General features: G+C 35.0%; 1 protein-coding gene across 4 annotated transcripts in view; it reads right to left on the reverse strand.

Annotated features, from left to right (window-relative positions):
• The window catches only part of LOC111055416 (NACHT and WD repeat domain-containing protein 2), a 281,193-nt gene that overhangs the window by 143,555 nt on the left and 114,731 nt on the right, over positions 1 to 22,907 (reverse strand). Inside the window, exon 1 of one of the 4 annotated variants that reach the window (XM_022342621.2) lies at positions 8,552 to 8,762. The exons of 2 other annotated variants lie outside the window; for them this stretch is intronic. The gene's annotated coding sequence lies outside the window, so the exon portion shown is untranslated. Of the gene's footprint in view, positions 1 to 4,743; positions 4,786 to 8,551; positions 8,763 to 22,907 lie in introns of those variants that run through there. One more of the 4 variants, XM_039441804.1, reaches the window with a different exon arrangement.

Raw genomic sequence — 22,907 nt, forward strand, 5'->3', positions numbered from 1 at the left:
TCAATGTCCATCTCCATCTTAAATCTCCATCTTCATCTCAATCTCAATCTCAATCTCCATCTCATTATCAATCTCTATCTCAATCTCCATCTTCATCTCAATCTCAATCTTCATCTCAATGTCCATCTCCATCTTCATCTCAATCTCGAACTTCATCTCAATCTCAATCTTCATCTCAATGTCCATCTCCATCTCAAATCTCCATCTCCTTCTCAATCGCAATCTAAAACTCACTCTCCATATTCATCTCAATTCCCATCTCCATCTCAATCTCCATCTCCATCTCCATCTTCATCAAAATCTACTTATCCATCCCCTCTTCATCTTCTTCTTCAACTTCAACATCTTCATCGACTTGATCTTCATCTCCATCTTTTTCATCTACATATCAATCTCAATCTCCATCTCCATCTCAATCTCAATCTTCATCTTAATCTCAATCAAAATCTCAATCTCCATCTCCATCTTCATCGCAATCTCCATCTCCATCTCAATCTCGAACTTCATCTCAATCTCAATCTTCATCTCAATGTCCATCTCAATCTTAATCTCATTCTCCATCTCCATCTTCATCTCGGTCTTCATATTCATCTCCATCCTCCATTTTAATCTCTATCTCCATCTTCAATTCAATCTCAATCTCCATCTCCATCCTAATCTCAATCTCCAACTACATCTTCATCTCAATTTCCATTTCCATCTCAATCTCATTCTCCATCTTCATCTCAATCTCCAACTTTATCTCAATCTCCATCTACATCCCCATCCTAATCTCAATCTCCAACTTCATCTTCATCACAATCTCCATCTCCATCTCAATCTCCATCTTAATCTTAATCTCCATCTTCATCTTAATCCCAGTCTCAACCTCATTCTCCATATCCATCTCAATCTCGATCTTCATCTCAATCACAATCTAAATCTCCATCTCTATCCCCATCTCCATCTCCATCTTCGTCTTCATCTCGATCTCCATCTCCATCTTCATCTCAATCTCCATCTTCATCTCAATCTCCATCTCCATCTCCATCTTCGTCTTCATCTCGATCTCCATCTCCATCTTCATCTCAATCTCCATCTTCATCTCAATCTCCATCTCCATCTCCATTTCCATCTTCATCTATATCCTCATCTCCATCTTCTTCTTTTTCTTTACCTCCTTTTCTTCCTCCTCCTTCCTCTTCTTTTCCTCCTTCTCTTTTTTCTTCTCATTCTCTCTCTTCAATTATTGTTCTTATCCATGTATGCTGTTTTGTGTGAAATTCTGAGTGAAAACTACTAACTTTCTAAATTCTGCTACTATTCTATTCTTATAGCTTCATCTATTCATAGCTAAACATAGTATTGGTGATCATGATTCACAATAATATTGTAAAAGTTGAACATGAAAACATTTACACAAGAACAAATGACAGACATTTTTGAATTTTCAAGAAATACAAAGAGCATGCAAAATTCGATCACCCTCAATAGTTTAGTAGTGAATTTTCAGAATACAAATCATCTGGATAACTGTCATAAGTAATTCAAAGAGAAATTTGTTCCGAGAAGTGAAATATTCCCGAAAATTGATAGAAAATAATAGGAATTATCTATATCTTAGTATATTTACTAGTACTGATGAAAAATATCTTCATTTGCTACATTATATTGAAATATTTTTCAATTTTTAGGTGAAAAAGCATAAACTCATAAGAGTTCAACTCATAAATCGGAATAATCTAGAATTAAAGATTGAGTGATATCAAGTTATCAATATTTCATCAATGCAATTGATGCGTTATTCACATTTTGTATTGGAGTTTGATAAAAGTTTAATAAAGTATGATAAAGTTTAATTAAGTAGAAGGAAAGGTATTGACAGCACAAAACGCTTAACGCTGAAAAATGAACTCGTTAAAACATTAAATGAATTGCATTGCATTATTTGGAAAATGAATTACTAGTATCATATCCAAGTTTAATAAGATGTTATAAGGTAGAAATAAGAAGTATTGACAATATAAGAGTTGACTCTAAAAAGTAAAGTCGTACCAATATTACAAAATCACAAGAGGAATTAATCATCAATATTTGATCGCAGAATGCATTAAATTGAAGTATGAGAAAGTAAGATTAATTAAAAGTAAGAAGTATGGAAAAAAGAATTGAGACTGGAGAGTGACCTCTTTCAAATAACAAGTAAGTCACATGAGCAATAATCAAAGTATTTTTCAATAATATTTCATCGGATAATGAATTATCTGCATTCATTTGAAGTTTGATAAATAAAAAAATAAAATATGATAAAGTTTAATAAAGTAAAAGTCAGGAGTATCGAAAAAAATAATATTGAGACTGGAGAGTGACATCTTTCTAATAACAAGTCATTCATTCACATGAGCAATAATCCAAGTCAGTATTCTTCATTAATTCCATTAGTATTTCATCGGATAATGCATCATTTGCATTCAATTGAAGTAAGATAAATTCAATAAAGTTGAAGTCAAAAGTATTAACAAAAAGAATTGAAACTGGAGAATGAATTCTTCCAAATATCAAGTAAATCCAAAAAGGAATTATCAAGTCGGTATTCTCCATGAATTAAATCAATATTTTTTGAAGACTGCTTTATCCGGATTGAGTTAAAGTATAATAAATTCTAATCAAGTAGAAAAGAGAAGTATTGAAATGGAATAAAGAATTTCGCATTAAGTTGAAGTATAATAAGTTTTAATTAAGTAGAAGTAAGAAGTATTGAAGTGAAATAAAGTATTTCACATTGTATTAAAGTGTAATGAAGTAGGAGACAGAAGTAGTGAAGTGAGATAGAGAGGAAGAGGGCTGCAGCACCTACCCTAAGGATACCCAGAGGTTGCCGTCGAAGAGTCCTATCAGCTATCAGCTCCAGCTCCTGCAGACAAATGATCTGATGCGCGCTGCGCGCCCCTATATAAAGGTCGCTTCGCCCGCACAGCAAACTGTGCGCGATTATGCTGAAATACCTGCGCACAACCTTGCACTTGCGCAAAAGCTATGGTTCCATTTGAGTTGTATATGCGCGGTATCAATTTCATGGGGTAGAATCTATTTTTCTATAAGCTCAATCAACAAAAAACAAAGTTCAAAAGCTCAAAAACTATATAAAACAATTATATCTCTCCATTTTTTGACAGTCTTGACCTCCCAGTCGAATTAAAATTGATCAATCACTAAGGAAATCCATCTTTTTGAAGATGGAATTGTTCAAACTACCTGGATGCAAGAGGGCGGGGCTTGCCCGGGATCAAAGATGGCGGACGTTGCCCGGGATCATCCCAAGTCCCAGGGCTCATCCAGGATTCATATCACAATAATTCATATTACATGGGAAGAAAACATTCGATTGAATATAATGATATTAAGCAGAATTGGAAAATTAAATTTCAACTGAGTAACACATTGTAGTTAATAATATTGAATCCCTCAACTTGCCATTCTTCTTGCAACTATCTGCAATCCCAGATGACGCCGGGCTTCGACCAAAAATCTATATTCAATTGGCATTCTGGCTATCTACATCTTATCTTTTATCAGTTTGAAGTGTTCGGATGAAAAATTTTCAAAAGAAAGTGATGAATATTCAAGACATAGAAGGATTCTTCACAAAGTCACATGAACACAGTCTACATTTCCAAATGATCGTCAGCATAGAATATAAAAATCTATATTCAATTGACATTCTAGCTATCTAAATCTTATCTTTTATTAGTTTAAAGTGTTCGGATGCAAAAATTTCAAAAGAAAATGATGAATATTCAAGACATAGATTACATGGGATCTTCACAAAGTCATCATGAACACAAGTCTTCATTTCTAAATGACCGTGAGCATAGAAGAGGTGTTTTAATGAGCGTTCATTCAATTAGAAGTTGAAGTAAAGTATGATTAATCTTGAAATATTGCTGTTGGAAACAAGAAATGCGAAGAGTACGCTTGCACGACTGCGTTATCAACCAGAATCAGACAAATTGGGTGGTGAGATATTATTGGTTAAGAAAATGATTCAATTTCTATAAAAACAAATTACGCATAAAAAGAGGACAGTCGATATTGGGTTTTGTTCAAGTACTTTGTCATATCTATCATCAATATTGACCGGATGAAATGAATTAGTTCTATTCATATTCAAAGAGTTTCGAAAAGAATTCAGATGGAGAATTGTTAGAATTATCATAAAATTATCAAACGGAAATTGATCTCGAAACTAAAGAGATTATGAAGCCTAGACAATCGATTTTAAAGCAATAATGCATCTCTTAATTCTAACAAGAACACTGAGTTAGTTTTCTTTAACTGTCATAAATTCACAATAGAGTCATGAAAAGTTTAAAATAATGATGTTCCGAAGAGTTCCTTGAACTATTTCTTCAACTATCAATACGAGGATATTTATATCGAAGTTTTGTTTTATAACCGAGTTATTTTCAAGTTTGTTGTAATATTTTATGAAACAATTCATTATTTGCATAATATAGATGTATAGAAGTGGTATATTATGCAGAGTATATCATAAGTAACCTTTTGAAAAGAAAGAATAAAAAGCTAAATAATTTAGAAATCAAGTTTTTCTGGATATTCTAAAGTCAGAAGATGCATTAACTGCATAAGATCGATGTATTGAATTGGTATGTATAAAGAATATAAACACTTATATGAGTTGAAGCTTATACAAGTATATGATACATAGTATATGGTATATAAGAGCCTTGCAGCAGGACATACCCTGAGCTTCTCGTCGAGGAGTCTCCAAGAACCTTTCAGCACCAGCACCACCTAACGAATGACGCGTACCTCACAACTCACACAACAGTCCGTCAAGTGCGCATGAAAATCCGTGGGTGGTTGGACTGCGCATGCGCACATTCACTTCTCCAACTTTTGCTTACCGGTCAGGTCTGATTCGCACACTTGTTGCAAAATTTTCCGATTTTCAAATTCAATAAAATTTGAGACTTATTCAAAGTTCCCGTCATATTTGTAAATTTGCAATCAATCGCAATTAAAACACCTTCCTAAATTCAGTACAGCACTTCCCTACAATCCAAGATGGCGTGGAATTGCCGGGGGCCATCCAGGGTTGCAAGAGTAACAAGTGGTTTTGACAAAATTTAGACATTTATTCAATATTTATGAGAAAAATTTTGCAGAAATTGAGAAAAATAGTAAATTTATTAATATCGAATTTCAAAGCAATTACATGTTAATTGGTGAGTTTGAATCATTGATTCATGCTCATTGTTCCTGATGCAATAAAAGATGGCGGCCTGTTATGGCCGAAAATCAATATCTAGGGTGTGGCCAAAGCATTATCGTAATCATTTATGTTGTATTATTCGGATAAATGGGAACGAAATCATCACAAACAATAATAATTATTGAATGGAAATAAGATCAGAATTGAAACAGACGTTAATTCTATACAAATATGGGGAGATAAGAGGTCGATGTGGAGGATGGAAATTGTAAGAGGAGGAAAATGAGTTCAGAAATAAGATAAAAAGGAAAATATAGGAGAAATGTATGGAGATACAATGATTTTCACGTTGAGTATTTTTCGAAAGAAGATTGGCTGAAAAATATGCGAAGTCTACGTAAAACATGGTGTGGAGAGCAAAGATGACGAAGGAAATGTGAAGAGGAGTGTAAAGATCTGTTATGATGGTGCAGATGATGGTGCTGAGGAGAGAACAAGGACGATGATAAGGGATGAGACTAACTTTGGAGAGCCGGAAGAGAAAGATAGAGGAAGATCGAGTTTGTGCCTTGAATGGTGGAAACTTTAAGTTGTAGATGAAGAAGAAGAAGAAGAAGAAGAAGAAGAAGAAGAAGAAGAAGAAGAAGAAGAAGAAGAAGAAGAAGAAGAAGAAGAAGAAGAAGAAGAAGAAGAGAGACTAGAGAATTCCATAGAACATGATTCCAGGAATGGAAGATTGATAGATGAAGAGGTATTAGTAAGACTGGAGAGATCCTTCTTAAGAGAGGTTTGTAAAGAGAGAGGTTGTTTCGAGAAGTTCACGCAATAAGTACATACAAGCTGTAATAATGATAACATATATACTTACCACATATGTAAACTTTCTTACTTCGTTCAATTAACAAAATATGTAATGAAGCATGCTCACCGGCCATATGCAGAGAGCTTGAGCTTTACTCACTGCATAAATCAACTGTTTACCGTGGATATTTCAAGCTAAATTCTTAACATAAACGTTCTGCGATGCTCTGGTAGGTCATTCATTTACAATCTACGTTGAAACCAAGATATATTCTAGTATTGCACTAGTTGGTTTCGATGTCCGCTTGGATCCAAGACAATGGTATCCGCAAAAGGGATAAAATTATCTTATTCCAGATATATTCTGGAAGATTCCACGCTGAGATCAATATCCACCTCTTATTATAAGTGTTTTCAATCCCAGATCAGTCTCGAATCAGAAATTTCAATGTAAAATATTAGGTATCGGAGAGCCCAATACTCGAAAAGACTTTTCTACTTGAAAATCATTTGAATATTGAAAAAATTTATACAAATTTTTCCAATACTACTTCAACAGAAGTTATGATGTTCTACGCGTATGAAGTATTGTTCCGTGTAGTCACATAAAGAAAACAATTCTGCGATATTATTAGTTGATCTGATATAGCTTCCTAGAATATGCTCAAAAGTATCACAGTTTGGAAGATCATAAGAGATATCAATTTAATATTGCCTCAACTACCTCAGTTAATAAATATATCAATCATCTGAAAGCCTATTTGACTTTCCTTTAGTTTATTCAAAATCAAAATCTTTATTTCGCCAAAATACAAAATACAAAACTCCTTTCTATTTCCTTTTAGTCTATTTACTGAATTACTAGGATAAAGTTTAAAACAAGAAAGATGAACAAGATTTATCGAACTGTTATAAGATCTCTATCTTGACGACGACGCTTAGTGCGTAATTTCGCAAACATGGTTTGCGTGACATCATCCGGAAATCCTAAATTGGCTCCGTAGTGGGCCCTAGGAAGCCTGAAGGCACCCAGAATACTCAACAGCCTCATTCCAATCTGAGGTCCTCAGGGTCTCTAAATCTAAATACCTGGGATAGGAGTGCCCCATGAGTGAGGAGTGAGGATAGGATTGAACTTCATTAGGTCGTCAACGCCACTACAGCTTTATTTTCCATTATTCAACAAATATTTTAATAAAAAAACCAAAGAATCCTTCTTGAATGTACAACAATGATTAATAAAATACTTCAACAAATATGAACTTCAACAAGTAAATGAATTCCTAGGGATGGCGGGATGACAATACAGATATGAACATATCATATAATTTATCACTAATTCCAAATTATAGAAAATAGCAGCACAATTATTCAATCAAATAATATCCATTTATTATCAAGTACATCACATTATTGAATGTTTCAACTTCATATATTAATTATTAAGGAAGTAATATAATTGTTTGCGGTATTTTGCGTCTATTGACGTCAAACTCCATGTATTCCAACAAATTCCATTACGAATATGATAAAATTGAAACTATATCGCTATAGTAAAAAGTATAATGAAATATAAAGATGCATGGAATGTTTTTACTTACCATATTTCGAAGTTCAGTAGACTAACTACAATAATATACGTTAGAAAGTATTGTGGTTAAAAGAATGTCTCAATTCCAATGTACAATGGAAATATTACTGAAATCGGACATTCATAACTACTATTAATGCAATATATTTTGAGAAAAAGTCATTTATTCTTGATAAGGTCTCATATAACCTCTAATACGCTACAATATTACTTTGTTTAAAAACCTTTAATATTGTTTAAAAACCTTTAAATATATAACCACAGATACATTCTACGATTAAATCAGTTGGTAAAAATTTATATCTCCAACTTTCAATTGCAGCTACAATAAAAAGACAAGTACTCTAGTTCTCACTAAGAGAAATAACCTCAAACAGCGCAAACGTTCCAGAATTGAGCTATGAACTCAGAAAAGGCTATCGAAATCATTTAAAACAGCAGTAATCACGTTTACAGTATTAGTAAATCAGTATTACTGATTACAGCAGTAATCACGCCAATATTAAGCTTTTCTTTTATTGTAATCAATGAAGAACATTCAATTCATTCAATAAAGTCTGAGGAATGTATGTTAACGTGGGAGCTATGTCATTAAGACACTAACAATCGATTGAGTTAACGTGGAGGAAACAACATTAGAAATTTTGAAAGAAAAACAAGATACACTTGTTTTTAGAACAACCTTGACTTCTATTTTATTGAAAAAAATAGAAGAAGAAGAAGTAGGAGTCGAGAAATATTTTCAAAGTATTTATACAGTGGTTCAATGTTCAAATTATCACACAACACATCATTGTAAGGTTATAATATTATATTGATGGTAAGAGATTCTTATTTTTTCTAAGTTGAAATTTGGAGAGAATAATGTTGTTTTATGTTAGAAATTTGTAGTTAAGATTGGGCAAAGGTTGAGGTTATTTTCGGGATGTTGAACGTTTGCTCACCTCAGTATCCGCTATCCTGACAGAGGGGGCCCCAGCCCTCAGGGGCAGGCTCGACTGCGTCCCCAGAGGAGTGCTGAGGAGAGACACCTGCCTGCAGGCAATGATGGTGGAGAAAAATGTGGCCAACCCTCTCGCCAATTGTGACCTAGTGTTCCTGACGGTGTCACAACGCCGACTGACAGCGTTCTGCTGGGTACGCTTGATAATGTCACTATGAACTCAGTTGAGAGGTGGGGGGAACAGGGCTACCAACCAACCCGTAAAGCACACCACCCCGCTCCCTTCTGGGCCTGCGCCTCCGGGGATCAACTAATCAAAATCGAGCCCCATTCCTAAACCCGCTTTCAATCAAACTAACTGCAATTTTTCCGCTTCTTTCCATCCGATACTAATTGAACACTTCGCGACAAACTTCTCCAACATACACTACAGTGTTTGCAAACAAGAAAAAGCATTTCTTCAAAATAACTGAAGTTGGATTTTATGTGCTGGATAAAAATGTCAGAGGGAGTTGCACGTATTTATTCCAACATAAAAACAAAAGAGAATAGCAACAGCAACATTAAAAATCCTTCACTACAACGAAAAATCAATCAAATGTTCATAAAAAATGAAATGTTTTCCAAAAAACTGAAGAAAATTTTTCTGAGATGGATGATGCCACAAGGATTCTTGGGTTTTCTGCGCGTATTTATTTAATTAAAAAACCAAAAAAGGATTGCTACAGCAGCATTAAAAATTCTTCAGTTCCACTAAAACCCAATGAAATGTTCATCAACAAGACAAAATTTACAAAAATAATGGAAGTTGGATTATTTGTGCTGATTAATGTCAGAAGGAGTTGCGTGTATTTTAGAACAGAAAAACATCTTTCAGAATGATGAAATCATGAGATGTTGATGTTCATTAACAACAAGGAACATTCGTTCAAAATAACTGAAGTTCACTTTTATAGGTGGGTGTTTTCAGAAGGATTCTGTGTTGACGATGATGTTCCCGAACAATTGTTTTTTCAAGTCATTTCATATTTCTCAACGAAAAAAGGAAGTTTACTTAAATGTTCAGTTCAACACAAAGTGTCTTGACTACAACAGACAATGATTGTTCATTTATTTATAAATAAGGGAGTACAATTCATGGGAATGAAGAAAGAACATTTCTAATTAATCGAAAAAGTGTGACAGAAACCCTCAAAGAAGTGCAAGCCCAGGTCAACATGAAATTAGCAGCATTAAGCATTGTTCAGGCCTGAGAAAGAATGACATTTCATTGGCATAACCTGGACTACTGAATTAAAAATGTGTGGAAAAATCCGTCATTAGAAGTTATTTTTTTATACGAGGGTGATGCTCACATGAGCTCTAGGCTTGTGCGCGGATGATTAGGTGAGTATATATGAGAGATGAATTGAGCTACAGTTTTGGGTGGGTTTCGAACCACCGGGAAGCGATTTTTCAACGTATATGTATTATATTCAGAGGAGTTGACTCAAGTGGTCATCCAACGGGAGTAGCAGGATTCTCAACTTATTCAAGCGATAGTTTATAAGCGCGACCACTGAGTCAAACCGCTTCCAAAATCCTCTATCAAGATGATCGATTAGTTTTATGATAATATTTTTATGATATCGTGTCAAATCTGCCTGTCATAATAGAAACCTTTCTGAAGATTTTGTACTTCAAATGTGGAAGAACTCGTTGACTTTCAGTTTCGATTGATGCCACTAATCAGATGGCAATAATAAAAACATCTTAAGGTTATCTTGCTGAAACGCGATCCAGACTCGACCGTTCTGTTCACTTCCATGCTTCAAATTATGATTTTGTTACATCCGTTACATGGAGTTTGATCGCAAGCGCGACCGAAACTGAAGGCTCAACATCGACATGATGACTGTTCTGTTTTTACATTTAGTTTGGGGAAGTTTCCGAAAACAATTTCCAAGGAAGCTTCCAAACAATTTTGGAAAGAAGCCCTTGATTACTGGGTATATTGGGATTCTGAAGCACCATCAAGTTATTTCAAAGCTCAACGTTAATTAGTGGAGCCAGAGACAAACACATGTATTTTTCCTGTATTGTGGAGCTGGCATTAAATATTCATCCTTCTACATAAAAAGATCCAAGAGCTTGGTGCTCATCCAATCTGTGTCAAGCACTTTCCCTATAATCCTGTGATGACATAACAACATAGACATGATGACCATTTTGGATAAAAGTTTGAACGATTCTTCTAGGAAGTTTCCCAACATTTTCAAAATCATGCTTAATGATGAAAATTGTGAAAAATCATTCTTGAATGAAAATCATTCCTAGATCTTGAAATATAATTGGATTTGTAAGTGATTGAGTATCATAGTATAATTGTCAAACTTTTACAAAAAATCACAGGTTCCAATAAACGAATGTGGAACACATACCCCTCCCCACGTCATAAATTCATCAAATAAAATAACAATAACTTTGATTCAACAAAAAATGATTATTTTCAAAGGTGCAACTAGGTTTGCATGATATGAATACACCCTCTTACTGATATAGTGAAGTTTTTGTTCCGTTTCTATTAAATTTCATGGATTTTATTTGAAATAGAGCCCACAGTTCAATATATTGTGATGAAAGAAGACAACAATGTTGTATGTTCAACTTATTATAGGTTGAATGATATTTGGGTAATTCCCCTGATTACCCAAATATCATTCAACCTATAATAAGTTGAACGAGTCAAATTCAATCAAGTTGAACAACATTTATCCACAAATTCAAAAAGCAATTCTAAAACCAAGTTTTTAAAATTCGAAGAAGACGATTCTTTCCTTTCAAAATCAAGCTGAATATAACAGGTAAGAAGGATTACATCCTTCTTAAAAGTAAGAGTGAGTTGTTTCCAGAAAATTATTTCAAGAGGTAAGCAGAAGTACTTCTTCAAATAATACTGGAAAACCACTCCGAATTTCCTTCTGGATTTTTTAAATCTCGCTAACCATTAAATGTTGTTTCAAAGATATTATTAGCAAGAAGTACTCCACTTCTTCAAATAATCTAGGGAAACTCTCCGGAAAACTCGTCTGGTTTCTTCAATCTCGCTAACCACTGATTGTTGTTCACAAAGATATTATTAACAAGAATGTTTCCCATTGAATGCCCTACTCCACAAGCCATTAGGCAGAAGAAGTATTGGTAGACCGAGGAAGAGATGGACGCCGGAACAGGCTTGAAAAACCTAATCCATGACGACGATGATGATAATGATTATTAACAGGAATTACTCCACGTATAAACAGTGTCATCATTACCAAAAACGTTTTATGAATATTTTTCACAAATAATGTTAAAGCACTATTTACGCAAATTATTGTTATCACTGAATTCCTTGTATAACAGTGCGATGTATAACGATAGGACTGCATAATTTTATACAGTACAACGCTATCGTGTTCCAATTTCCGATAATATTATAATCAGCAATTTGATCGTACATTGTGTTTGCTTGATCGTATTCCTGCATAACAACATGTTTGCATCCTTGTTCGGGGTAAAGATATTTCAAATTCAGTCTCAGCAGTCTCGATCGAAGCAATTTATCGATAAACCATAGAGGTGTGTTAGCTGTGGCATTTCAATCCGCCTTTTCCGGGTTAGTTAGCTCTTAATACTAAAGCACGTTAAGCTCACAAATGGGTTGATTCCTGGATTCTAACTAGCATTCTTCAAATTAATATTCAATCAATCTCATGATCACTCACGGATAATCTGATGTGCTCCCCGAAAAAGTTTAAAATTTCACCTGTAGATACATAAAGATTTATAAAAACACTTCACTTATATGGGCTACTTTTGTATTAATTAATAGAAACAATATGAAAACTTGTAGCATCCTTTATTATTGAAAACTTTAAAATATTACAACGACTAGTTTCGACCATAACATAGGTCATTTTCAAGTTGAAATGAAGATTTATGTAAAAGTCGTTGACCTTCATTATGAGATTTGCATTCTCAAATGAATAGCAAATCATATTTTTGATTCCACTTGGTTGCATTATTATTCGAATTCACTGAATCACTTCACATAATATATAAGTCATATAAGTAACAGATTCAACATATTTCATAACACATTTCACAGTTCAACGGATTCATTGAAATTGCAAAGTTACGTTGCTATATCAGTTGAAGCGATAGCAATATGTGAATGCAACAACACTCATCTCCAACAAAAATTTCATTTTGGCGCTCTTATGTACTCTTATACTCTGTAATAACCAGCTCGTATCATGCTAGCCATTCAGTATCGGAGAAAGTTGATTCTTCAGGCATATGTCAATATTTCGAATGAAACTCGTGCTGCAAGCAAAGTAACATTCTCTATGCAGTGTGAATGTGGCTGGTGTCAGTACATACTGTATTTCAAGATTGTCAGAGAAAAATTCAATCAAACAGAAATTTTAACACGCTTATTTGGGAAAATATAACTCATAATAAAAGAAAAATATGTTGGGAATGCAATTAATGTGATGGAAGAAGGGGGAAACTTGTACTCCTTCGAAAATATTCCGTCAATGAGATGTCTGGTCACGTATGCTGATGTATTTTGAAATTAGATTAGAAAAGTACTTGAAACTTCTATGTACTTTAGTGCCTAGACTCGTAAAGGAAGCGCCTCACCCAAATATTCTGTTTCCAGAGTATCCCAGGATATTTGAACCGTTTAATGCTGGAATACTTGGACAAATATGCTCGATGTTTATCTAATGTGTGCGATTAGGAGAAAAACATAATTGAAATTTTATAATACATTCACTTATTAGTGTATCCAAGTTGGTAATGCAGTCAATTACTGTGTTTTGATTGAAACCAAATGAACTTGATACGTGCAACCATTCAGAGAGATGATAATTTTCATCAATTAATTCGTCGCATATGAAGCGGCGAGGTGAACATGCATGGGCCGATTTTCGATTTAATCCAAAACAGGCGCTCAGTAATCCGACCCACTTGGAAGCCGATTGTTACGCGGTGACCTCACATTTGTGTTGAGTTACGCTCGATTGGGTTCACGCTTAGATGGATGACCGCAGTTGTTCAGCTTACTGCTATCAGATGCTGTTTCACCACCCCAATTTCAATAGTGAAAACTGTGAAGATCATAGAGAGCGTTATATGATATGATGTGCAGCTCTTCTTTCCAATAATATTAATAAAATACTTTTTTCAGATTATCAAAGATAATTTGACACATTGAGAGACCAATCTCCATAATCTATCAATCCCCAATCTACAAAAAATATAGTTTGTACTTGAAATTCCTCCTATCTTGCACAGAGTTTTTATTGGAACAGAAACATTTTTCTGATATCTTCAACTTAGGGCCGTTTGCACAGTAAGTTATAAGTTTAAGCTTAAGTTCAAACCAAATCTGGATTTTTTTCATTTAAACTAAAATTCCGTTTGCACAGTATTAGTTTAAACTCTGGAAAAGTTTAAACCTCCAAAGCAGGAGGTTTAAACAAAATAATTTGAATTAACTTGAAATCTGTCAAGATTTGTTGGGAAACAGCTGATAGTAAATTATTTTTCGACTGATGCTTCTGTAGACGATAATATTAAGGTTAAAGTGGATTATTATTTGAACATAAAAACAATTATGTTGGAGGAATCGATATAAATTCTTAATGCAATTCGTAAAGATGACTGCGAAGAAATTTTGAAACTGAGAAAAATTGGGCAAAAGCGAATTATTTTAACATCTGGGGTGCTGAAGAATTTTTAAACGGTTTTGCTAGAGTAAAGCAACTGCCAATTTAGTATTTGATTAAAAATAAGCCACTTGATAGAAAAAAGACAATTTTCAACTGTGGTCTTTCATTAGAAAACATGTTTTTAATAACACATAACCGAGATATTTTGCTCTCGAGAGATTTATAATAAACGAGGATATATGGTATTCCTATGGTATTTAAGCGTAACAAATTCACTCATCTCATCTTACCTTCTACAATATATTTTTTGGTGCTAACTAAATATCAATTGTATTAATTTAATTGAAATTGCATTCATCATTTGCGGAATTTCTTGATCCCTTTCCTCTTTCATTACCGTACAACAGCATAAAGCTCTGTGGATCTTGAACGACGAATGTATAGCAATATAACCTCAATCTACTGATGGTTGTAAACAAATAATGAAATCCCTGTAGAAATCAGCCTCCTTGATATTATAAATGATCACTTTCCATTATCAACTTAACACAAAACTGGTTTCACTTAAAATGGATCAGTAGATCATGCACTGAGAAATCCGATTCATGTTTAAACTTTCAGATTAACTTAATCGAGTTTAATAATCTATACTGTGCAAACGGCCCTAACTTGATCAAATAGGGACAATGTTGTAAAACTCTTTCTACTAGGATAGAGAATTTATCAATCAAATCAGAAACTAACTCGATTGTGAAACGTAGTAGTGAAAGGAATAAACTACATAGCGGTTTAAGAACTACTAGTAGTATTCTATTCATCAAAAGAGTAGAAAAACACAAAGTTCGTGCTTGTGAAAGTATTTAAGTAATGACTTATATCAGCTTATCTCATACCAATACTTATTTATCTCATTATACACTTATTCCAGTTATTAGTTGCTAATAAGAGCAACTTACTTAAGCAAAATTTATGTTTGTTTATCCTGTCGATTAACAGACTATAGTTTCTGTCTAAAATTAATAAGGCTAAACTATTCACTGATTGAAGTTTTTGGTTTGAAAAATGAAATTGATATCCATGTTTTATGAAGGTTTTCCACTGTTTTCAAAAGTGGAGCACACTGATTGACTTGTTGAAGCCATGTATCCATGGACTAAGTTAGATATAAATGTTTGTTTTCTATTACTTTCAATAAATGAGCTCACTGGATTCGCAATAAAGGATTAACTTTTTAAAGACATGTATCAAAAACTGAGGTCAAGTGTGAGAGAGTGAACTGTTGAAAAGTGAGAGGGCCGGACAATTACTAAGTTCACACTCCCAAGAATAAAATAGAGTAATCTTATCAATTCTATTAATTACTAAATCAGCTATTCAGCTCACAACGTATTCATGGCTTTGAATAATTTTGAACTACCTTCTTCCGGTCTTTTGACATGACGAAAATTTCGGCATTCCATTTTTGTCAATTGGAATCCAGAACGATGCTCGCATCAATTTGAATCAATCATGTCTCAGTTTGTCAAGATTCCAGTAAATCAATAGCCTATTTCAACCATTCATAAAGATAATGGAACAAATGGGAACCCGGATACGAACAAACATGTTCAGCCAGGTCCCCCACAGTGTTATCTGATGAGCACGTTAAACTGTCAGTCCCTGCTGATATAAAACAGTAGTGAGGCTCATTGATGTCTCAAATATATTATATTGCCAAATTCACCCCAAAATGGGGGTGACTGATAAGTACGTATAGTCGTTGATGTTTTCGCTGTCCAAATTATCAGCTATTTAAGTGGTTTATTGCTAAGTGAGGGATCTAAAATTTTGCATACCGGTTTGAATAAGGGCTGTGAAGAATTGTGTTAAGTATATTTGCGATTCCTGAAGTATTAACTGAGATATAGCGATTTTCTCAATACGATCACTTTGTTCAGAAACACAACGATTGAAGAAGCCATCATTTTCGTTGGAGATTATCTTATCTTCGTTTCACAGAGTGATGAATGGGTGAGTAGAGGAACTTATTTTTCTCACCCTCCTCCCAAACGGCCGAATTCTACTAACGGTTGATTACAGCAACCAGCTGTTGTTTGCGATTGTAACGCTATCTCGCTTCAAAAATGGTCTGTAGACTCTGGGTGGAAATTTTGAATTTTTATTTGAGTACTGTTTTCTAGATGGGCACTTTCGTCTTGGATAATTTATTTTGCTTTAGAATCCAACACTTATTCCCGGCCTCTCTCTCACCTTTTACCTTTGCCTGTCATCTCAGGAGCTTCCCATTTCTTCCAAAAAGCCTTGAAAGCTCTCTTGGCGCTCCCCTCAGCTTCCTTTGCCACCTAGTCCTTTTTTTTGCGCTGAGTTGTGATTATGAGTTGGAGAGTTTACAAAGTGCTCGATTTGCAAATAATTAACGGATACAAATATTCTAGTTAGCTATATCGTATTGAACTAAATTCAGGATGGCATTAAGCGAGAAAGTTATGTTTGCAATGCTGGAGAAAATAAAAAATGAGATCAACGATAGCACGCTCACAATTATTAAGCAAGTGATTAGTGAATTGAATATTCCATCGTTACTTGAAGAGCAAAATAAAAGAATGGATAAGCTGACTGAGGAGAATGATAGATTGAAGATCGAGGTATCGCGGCAACGGGTAGTAAGAAAAAAATCAGACACTTAGAGAGATTTTTCTCTCTGCGTAGAGAGAAAAATCTTATATTTTATGGAATGGAGGAGAAAGAGGGTGAGAGGCGTGAGCAGATTATGGAGAAGATAATGGATTTGAGTAATAGTGTAATGAAAGTCGATCTGAAAGAGGCAGATATAGATTTTGTCAAACGATTGGGAACTGCTGGCCCAGGTGTCAAACGCCCAATAGAGACAGAGTATTATAAATAATAGTGCAAGATTAAAAACCTGTAAGCTATCTGTGTCTCCAGACTATGACAAGGAAACTAGAGAAAAGAAGAAGAAGTTGTATTCAGTCCATAGGCAACTGCGGGATGCTGGCTATGACGTTAAAATCAAGGGAATCGGACTTCTAATCAATGGAAATTATACAACTTGGGATAATTTAACAGAAGATGCGCTAAAAATGTATTTTGAGAAGGCCTCGCAATCAGCATTCTCTGCGTCGCGTAGAAGAAAAGGAACCGCCCATCAGAAACAGAACACTGCGGTAGCTACAACTGGAGGGACCATAACTTCATCTCTTCGTACAAAACGCAGCCAGCCAAAGTAGAGAAAAACGTCAATCCGGAAGATAATACTATACGGAATATTCAACTATATTGATTTGAGGTAGTTTCTTACAATTTAGCTGGATTCATTAGTAGAGTTAACATAAATAAAAAGTTTAAAGAACATAGACCTTTCAATTTCTGGGAAAAAGGTGATAGTATTCTAACATGGAACGTTTCCACTGTGTGAAGCAACATCTTAAGTATGCATTTAAGAGTGAAGAAAAAATAGGCTGCTACTCGCGATTTGATACAGGCTCCTGCAAAATAACGACATCGAAGAGTTATTGGACATTCAATGATCCAGTGAAGCTCTGCTCCCTATGCAACTGAGAGAATAAGAGGATGTGGTTCACTTTGTGCGTAAACCAGAACAGAGGCTTGCTAACATGGAAGGAGCTGAAGTACCTGAATGGTAGCAGTTGGACAGACATCATTTTTGCTTTCGTTGGGCGACTTGGCAATATTGATTTCCATTACGGTAGTTAAGGAGTAGTATTCTGAAGTAATCTTCGTGAAAGACAATTCACAAATGTTTTGTTAAGTCTCAAGTTTTTTTTTCTCTATCTCTTTATTTTGAACTAAAAAAGAATGTCAACTTTATTTGTTTTCAAATCAAATATCATGTTACTTACTCCTCTCCCCCAGACGGATCTAATCCCTGGGGTATTTCGCCGGCAGAATAATATAAACGTTTTAGAAGTGCACTTGCTTGTAATGTATTCGAACATCAATAAAGGCTTTTATTATTATTATTATTATTATTATTATTATTGCCAAATTCATATAAATTTATTGCCAAAATATTGTTCCGTCCAAGATCGGCGGTTTTTCACATTTTTCAATTGTGAGAAAATGTTCAAATTTGGTACAGAAGCTTGTCTAGGGTAAAGTATTACATTGTTTTCTTTACAAGGCTTCTTAATTACGCCGAAGATACGCCAAAAATTAGCGGCTTTTCAGCGTTTTCCAGTATATTTCCAGACGGTTGAGTCGGAGCGCTTGGATAGGAAGTATATCGATCGCTTTGGCTTCAGATTAGTTTGTGATAACGATCCGTTCTACAGTATTACAAGTTTCTGCTTAAAAATGGTGGTGAGCTGTTCTGTTTGTGAATTTAGTTTCGGCGAGGAGAAAAATCACAGTGTGCGGAATGTGGAGAATGATTTCATATCGAGTGCTGCAGGATTGTAACTGTTGAAAATTTACGTAAAATGGGAAACCGGAAAAACAAATGGAAGTGTGATGTGTGTGTGAAAACCAAACCTACGGATGATGATTGTGATACACATTACCGGTATACAGATCTTGCAATTTCCATTCTTGGTGACAAACTGGATAATAAATTTGCGAGCTTAGAAAAGTCCATTCTAGATTTAATTCGTAATGAAATTAATTCATTTCGCGAAGCGGTAAATGAGGTTGAAAAGGATTGCGCAACCATAAAAACTGACTGTCAAACTCTACAAGTAGAAAATTCTGAGATGAAAAGGCAAATTCGCGACTTGAATAGGGAGATAGACGCTATCAATCAATATTCGAGAAAAGATAATGATGTAGTGATTATGGGAGTGCCGTTTACTCAAGGTGAAAATATATTTTTTATCCTGCAAAAGCTGGCTGAAATTTTTGGAATACTCTTTGATAGCTCGGAGATTTCTGCAACTCATAGACTAAATAATAATAAGAATGTCCGCTGCCCTCCCTACGATTGGAGGATAACTCATATGAACGATTTAAAAACATTCGTGGATGGTGACCAGGTAGCCTGTAAAAAGGACTAGACTGGTCAACTGTAGAAAATTATTGCACCGGTACCGTATGTAGATTATTTTTCCTTATTCTCAACCCAGTCGTTATTTTCTTTACTGGGATTTCTCTAATAACAAAAAAATATTTTTTATTATTTTATTCTCTCTTTAAAATAAAAGTATTCACAATATTATTTTTATCTACAACTCATGAAAGGCCTACTATTTTAATTTAAGATGTTATTATCAACTGTATTATTGATGAAATCAGACTTTAATAAAATTTTATTCATTCATTATTAAATGAAAAATATACTGCATAATTCTCGGTTGTTACAGTATTGGATCACCTTTCTAGTAACTTTTAACAATCATTATGCCTAACATGTTATTGTTTCTTAATAAGTTTTATTAGAATAATAGTATTAACCTATTTATAATATTTTTAAACTTCTTATTATCAATTACATTGATCTATTCTATCAGAAGAATATGTAGCCTATTTTTATGTTCTATTTCATAATCTTTCTGTCAATTTATTAGGATATTGACTGAAAAACAAAATATAAGCTTATTCTTATCAATAAATACATAGGCCTATTTACTTTTCAAGAGAGAATCGTTTTTTATTTTTAGTTTTTTTTTTGTCAAGGAAAGCATTTTTTTATATAGTCATCACTTCCCAGGGGAAAATCTCACCATCTCAGTTATCTTGATAGTATTTTATTTATTTCTCAATTTTTCTAGATATAGTAGGCTACTTTATATATTTATGTAATAAGGCAGATATACAGAATTTATACAGGGGTGGGTGAGGTGCAGTCGGTAGACGGTTATCAGGTTGTGCACACTGATAGGCAGCAGAACAGAAGAACAGAGCTGATGGAGTAGTTGTTTTCTACAACAACCGCTTATCAGTTACTACTTGGAGACGTTCACGGACTGAAACTAGACTTTAAATTCCATAATAAAACTTTCAATTTGTTAGCTTTCTACCAATCGTTTAATAGTAATATAAATGTATTTCTTGATTCTTTAGAGCAATATATTGATAGCATTAGCAGAGATGTTAGAATAATTTGGACTGGTGACATTAACATTGATTTATTAAATAAGTCTACTGATACTGACACTTACTTGAACATACTTTTAGGAACTGGTCTTATGCAGTATTTTAATAAGCCGACTAGAGTAACTAACAATACAGCAACATGTTTAGACCATTTTTACTTCCCTTGCCCTATTACCATAGGTAAGGGAAGTATTGCTTTCCGAAAAAAATTAAGGTACCCCAATTTCTAAATTTCTATACGTTTCAAGGTCCCCTGTGTGTGTGTGTGTGTGTGTGTGTGTGTGTGTGTGTGTGTGTGTGGTGTGTGTGTGTGGTGTGTGTGTGTGTGTGTGTGTGTGTGTGTGTGTGTGTGTGTGTGTGGTGTGGTGTGGGTGTGGGTGTGTGGGTGTGGTGTGGGTGTGGGTGTGGGTGTGGGTGTGGTGTGTGTGTGTGTGTGTGTGTGTGTGTGTGTGTGTGTGTGTGTGTGTGTGTGTGTGTGTGTGTGTGTGTGTGTGTGTGTGTGTGTGTGTGTGTGTGGTGTGTGTGTGTGTGTGTGTGTGTGTGTGTGTGTGTGTGTGTGTGTGTGTGGTGTGGGTGTGGGTGTGGGTGTGGGTGTGGGTGTGGGTGTGGTTGTGTGTGTGTGTGTTGTGTGGTGTGTGTGGTGTGTGTGTGTGTGTGTGTGTGTGTGTGTGTGTGTGTGTGTGTGTACACAATATCTCATCTCCCAATTAACGGAATGACTTGAAATTAGGAACTTAAGGTCCTTACAATATAAGGATCCGACACGAACAATTTCGATCAAATGCAATTCAAGATGGCGGCTAAAATGGAGAAAATGTTGTCAAAAACAAGGTTTTTCGCGATTTTCTCGAAAACGGCTCCAACGATTTTGATTAGATTTATACCTAGAATAGTCATTGATAAGCTCTATCAACTGCCACAAGTCCCATATCTGTAAAAATTTCAGGAGCTCCGCCCCATCTATGCAAAGTTTGATTCTAGATTCCCAGTTATCAGGCTTCAGATTCAATTTAAACAAAAAAAAAAAACGAGTGGAAACGATTGAGCATGAAAATCTCTACAATTAAAGTTCAGTAACATTGTCACCAGAGACTGTTTTCCAGGTAGAGAAATTAGTCACGGACTCGCCCCGCCAAAACAAGACACTTCTTTTTCAGCACAAGAACGACAAAAGTGGCCACCGCCAAAACAAGACTGATTTTCAGTGCTAGGATGGATGTGTCTGACTTTGACGGTGGTGTATCCTGACATCGCCCCCTGCTATCTCTTCATAGTGAATCCTTTAATAGAATCAACAGTTGCCAACAGTTTGCAATTGGATAATCACATTTTCTCGAATTTCGAGCTTATTTTCAATTTTAGGTGACAATGTTACTGAACTTTAATTGTAGAGATTTTCATGCTCAATCGTTTCCACTCGTTTTTTTTGTTTAAATTGGGGCGATGTCAGGATACACCACCGTCAAAGTCAGACACATCCATCCTAGCACTGAAAATCAGTCTTGTTTTGGCGGTGGCCACTTTTGTCGTTCTTGTGCTGAAAAAGAAGTGTCTTGTTTTGGCGGGGCGAGTCCGTGACTAATTTCTCTACCTGGAAAACAGTCTCTGGTTGTCGCTATCAGCTTTTGACGCTAGTGTCTGTTAAGCTGGCAGAATAGCTTGGAAGTAAACTGGTTTCAATTTTGGCACAGACTGTACTTTCTTTGAAATATTCTTTTTAGAACTTAGTGTGACTGTAGAAGTGTGTGTGTGACCACCATTGGACAATACTCCTGCGTGACATTGTCTCTTATCTCAACCTTATTTAGTTCTATTGCTTCCTCTCTCATTCTCTCTCTCCCCCTCCATCACCCTCTCTCTATCACTCCTGCGCCTTTCTCTCACACTCTCTCTCTGTCTAACACACACACACACACACACTCCCTCTCTCTCTCTCTTACCCGGTTGTGTGCTAATGCTCTCGTTTCTTCAAAACCCCTCAGGGTTTTGTTATTATTTCATACAATGCTTCAGACATAATTATCTACAACCTATCTTGAATTTGACTTTCCCATGCCTAGATTTGTAAATTTCTTTGTGTCAATAATATTCATTACTATCAACTCTTGCTTGTAATATTGTGAATTCCCCCATTCCACCGAGTAGGATTGTATAGTTGATGTAGCATCGTACTGGAGGGTTGATGGTTGAATGTGGGAGAGGGCCGGCCGTGCAAAAATAACTAAAACTGCAATTCAATTAAATCCTCACTTCTTCACTTTCTCACTATAGGCCTATATCCCTCAGAACCACACTCTCTTGTGAAATACACAATCCCCTACACTGAAATAATTTGACTCCTTCAAGTTATGTGCTCCCAACTTGATAATACCGCCCGTTGTTCTCTCAATAATATTTGTTAAACGAGCGTTAGCAAGTTCTTACTTTTTACTCAAGTTCAAAGTTGTTGCCAGTCTGTGGGTTTGCTTGTTTGTTTGAATGCACTACAATAACTTTAGAAAGAGTTGATCGATCAGCTTCAAATTTTGAACATGCACTCTTCGAACCTTTTCACAGGTCAAGTTCGTTGAACAACAAAATATTTTA

The sequence above is a fragment of the Nilaparvata lugens genome, chromosome X (assembly GCF_014356525.2).
Source record: "Nilaparvata lugens isolate BPH chromosome X, ASM1435652v1, whole genome shotgun sequence".
NCBI classification, from domain to species: domain Eukaryota; kingdom Metazoa; phylum Arthropoda; class Insecta; order Hemiptera; family Delphacidae; genus Nilaparvata; species Nilaparvata lugens.